The sequence below is a fragment of the Pteropus alecto genome, unplaced genomic scaffold, assembly GCF_000325575.1.
Source record: "Pteropus alecto unplaced genomic scaffold, ASM32557v1 scaffold87, whole genome shotgun sequence".
In the NCBI taxonomy this organism is placed as follows: Eukaryota; Metazoa; Chordata; class Mammalia; order Chiroptera; family Pteropodidae; genus Pteropus; species Pteropus alecto.
In genome coordinates this window covers 17,146,175-17,150,463 of record NW_006443225.1, presented here as the reverse complement: position 1 = coordinate 17,150,463, position 4,289 = coordinate 17,146,175, and positions in this window count along the sequence as shown.

The window sequence follows — 4,289 nt, the reverse complement described above, 5'->3', positions numbered from 1 at the left end:
CAAATTATTCTATTGATGGATTTGAAAGAACCGACCTCTTATTGTCAGCCGTTTACACTGGTCCACATTTTTGTTTTTATAAAAAATGTTGCAGTGACTAACATTTCATGCAAGTGGGCTTTGGTATAGACCTCTAGAAGTAGAATTTCTGAGGAACGAAGGATATACATATTTTTAAAGCTTTTGACATTCAAGTGTCTTCCAGAAAGACAGTAGTATTAAGGTCCTATTGATGCAACGTTGTCCTGTTAAATCCCCATAAACACGTGTTATTTATTCCTGCGTGAGAGATGCCTGGGGACCTCTTTCTTGGAAGTCAAGGGACCGAGGAATAAATGAAGTGTGAGGAACACAGGTTAAATGAGTGTGGATGACTTTTGCATTTTTCCAGGATCAGTTTCTACCCGGACAGTGTATAGGTGGGCAACTCAGGTTTACGAGCCTCGGTAAAAACTGACAAACATAAATAATACCCCTCGACCCTATTTAGAAGAATTTATTTTCAAGCCTCTCTCATTTCTTTCTCTGTTTTCTTGTAACACATGATATTAGAGCCATTCTGAAATAGCCACATGCCCGTATAACCTATGTTACCTTCATATAATTTATTCACTTGAACGTATCAGTTATGAGAAAGTCGAGTGCTCCTCCGACATTTTTCTCAACCTAGTGAGATGTAAATTATCTACGGAAGTATTGAAGCGAGTCGAAAGCAGCGTCTGGTCTACACTGGAGCCCGAGGTCGGTTTTTCCTTTTCTCTTCACTCACTCATACTTGCCAGACGATCGGCCTCTTGACCTTTTTGACCTTGCTCTTTGTTCTCTGAACTGCCCTCCAAAAGGAAGGCACTCATTTTTAACTAAGGTTAGATTCATTGCATCTAAAAAGTAAACAGTGTATGGGTTCGGTTTGGCAGGAGGAGAAAAGGGAATCGAGGTTCAGTTCTTCGAACCGAGACCCACCCCCTGGCGTTGATGCATCTGCTACATACATATTACAGGGACATCCCTCATGTACCGCAACGAAGAGTGTACATCTAAATTCTCTACATAAAGCTATCATTTCATTGAAGGATTCTAGTGACATTGATCAGTGATGTCACTGGTAAGCTGTGCTTGAATTACAACTTTAATTATTTACACCTAGGTCTACATTATTCCTACATTATACCTGTCATAGTGCTGTCTGGTCCCGGGCCCGCTAACAGGACCGTGGCGATAAATGACTCCAACAGCGGGTCGGGTGGAATGGCGCGGCAGCATCCATCAGCCGCGTCACACAAAGGAGAGGAAGGCGGCACAGCTCAGACTGTGAGGGGCAGGGTTTACACAGAAGCGCCCTGCACACTCTCTTACCAGGGAGAAGAGGGATTCCTGGGGTCTTGCAGGAGCAGCCTCTTGAAAATAAAAACACTCTCTGTTGTATTCTCTCTCTCTCTGTCTCTCTCTGTCTCTCTGTCTCTCTGTCTCTCTCTCTCTCTCTCAGTTTATAGGTACCTCTGAGACCATTTTGATAACAGTAGGGAATCCAGAGGATTTTCGAAAGATATTTTCATTTGGAACTTATATGTACCTGTGAGTAGGCCCTAGTCCCTTTTAGCAAAATCATCTCGTTTGTGACTTGCTTTATATCAAACGCCCCAGGAAAAAGTCATCTGGTCTGGGCACAAAAAGATGATTAAGAGATTTTTGGGTCCATTTCATTTACCCAATATTTCATGTAAAGGAACTCTTCAGGTAGAAGGTGTTTTTATTCATGAAAGAATAATTGTGTGGCACCAATGAAATTGAACGTGATGTTTTGACGTGAGTTTGTAAATGGTAAAGCTCAGAGCTGGACAGTGCATTGTTGAGAAAGTGTCCTTTCTAGTGGGAATGTTTATCTGTCTTTGCAAATACCCTTCCGTGAGGAAGAAAGAGATGGCGTGGGAAGGGCTCTACTAGACATTAATCAAAATGAGCATCTGAGGTTCCCAAGGAGCCCGTGCAATTCAAGTGACAGTCTGAACGGAGAGAAGTTTCTCTAGTCAAAAAGGTAGACATGAGTCATATGAGATCCTACCAGGCACATATAAGGAACCCTACCGGTCATATATAAGTGGCAAATGTTTTGGAATCAGCTTGTGTAAACTCTAATGGCTACAGATAATGATGCATATATATATTTGTGAACAGTTTCCCACTCAGCCTCTTACTCCATGCACACACGCGCGCACACACACACATACACACAAAGAGAGAGAGAGAGAGAGAGAAAGAGAAACATAATACAGTTAGAGTCTAGAAGGGGAAATACAAAAATAATTGAGTTCTAAAGGCATAGCCCACTTACCTAAAAAGGGTTAATCTCTTACCAGGACAGTGAAAAAACTTCAGAAGCAGATGAGATACTCCAAAGTTGCAATGTGCCCATTCCTCTGCCTTTAGAACTAGGTTTGATTTATTAGGGGGGAAAAAAAAAAAGCCACTGTACAAAACTCGAAACTTACAGAAAACGATATCATACTTCTGTACGATATCCTCTAGTTTTCAAAACACTTTCAAGAAAAATTTCAAAAACGTTACACGTGAATTGAATTCTTTCTAAAACATGCTGGAAAAGGTATTCTTAAAAGTCCTGTGGATCTATTTTCTAACCTTGACTTAAAACTCTGCAGTTTATCAAGTGAGATAAGTCTTAGGGATGGGCAAGAAGGGACATCGACGTTAGCTCTAGATGATCAGTGTGATTTATTGTCCAGGCTACAAACTCCGCATCATTGAACAAATGGTTATCCTGCCTTTAGCCACATCGTTTGCATTTACTAACTGGAGCAGAATCCCTGGGGATTCGCGAGCATCTCCCCACCTGGCTTCTCGGCCCCCTAATATCCACGCAACCCTTTAAAAGCCAAGTCTAAAGTGTTGACCTGGACTCAGGATCCCAAAAGGGAACTTATAGACTGGTGCCTGTGGCCTTTTCCCCTCCCTCACTGACCAAAGCATTTTCTGGCTGGCAAGCTGGAAGAACTCACGGTAATTCTAGGTTCTCCTTTTGAAGCTGTCTGCCCATAGAAAGTTGCTGGTCCGGTCCGTGCTTGGGTCAGGAGGCTCCTACAGGGTTGTCCTGTGGTGACTTTGCTCAGTGTGACCATGTGGCTAGCTAGGTGTAGAGATGGAGCGAGGAATTAGGAAAAGGCACACCTAAGCCATACCTTCCAGCTCAGCTTTCATCAGGAAGAAAGTGAATATTTTGATCTTCATTTTCTTATGGCTACAGAGTGTGATTTATTGCATGTTTCAAGAGAAGAAAAAAGTGTCACGCAGTCTATTAACCTTGAAAGATGGACACAAGGACCGATATTTGGGAACAAAATAACACGTGGCGATCTTTACTTCTGATGACATAGCTAGAAGGCATATATTTAGTGCTTTGTAGATCCGGGTGTCCTGGAACTGTCCTGGTGTTTTGAGACAGTGTGCGTGTGGCTGTTTTTCCAGTGGGGCAGCTAGTCGTTAGCTGGGACAGAACCCCCACTGAGCTGGCTGTCCAGGTATCGTGTGTGTGCCATGAATGGGCATCTTGTTTTGATATTGCAGGTGAGGCCCAGAGAAGGATTAGAAAATTATGGGGAAAAAAGAGTCCTTTTGTCAGATATCACTGGGCAGGCTCTTCAGACACTGGTTGTTTGGAATGATTTCAGCTTCCTTGTTTTTCTGTTTTGTTTTGTTTTATTTTGTTTGTTTTTCGTCAAGGCTTTCAGGCTGGTACTTTAAATTTCAGAAGCAGGTTCTGAGTCAGTCTTCTTCCTGGTCTGCATCTAGTGTCAACGGGACGAAGTGTGGAAGTCTCGCACCCTGTGTTCATTTGCTTTGTCTCAAGAGAACTCTGCCCAACCTGCTGGTTTCTGACTGGATTCAGGCTCAGGATAGAGCTCGCCTCAGTGGACAGCCCCGAGGAGAGGCGCCTCATCGAATCAGGGATAGGCCAGCTCGACTCGAGGTCGAGAAGCAACCTAAGGACTTTCATTCGAACGCCAAAGCTAAGAAGGCCAGTTCCTGTGCCAGGAATACTCGGTCCCCAAACGCCAGGTTCGTTCAGGTGACGAGGAGGAACGAATTGGTGTAGCAGCTGTCAGCCCTTGATCACTGGGAGAACGGACGAGAAAGAGTTTGGCTCAGTGGGGGCGGGGAGAGAGTTTCTTAGGAGCAAGGCTGAGCTGTGGAAGGAAAGGGCAGATCAGTATGATCGGGAAAAGGAGGTCGTGGGGTTCAGGCTGGGCGAATAAGAAAGGGAAGGCGACATGCCA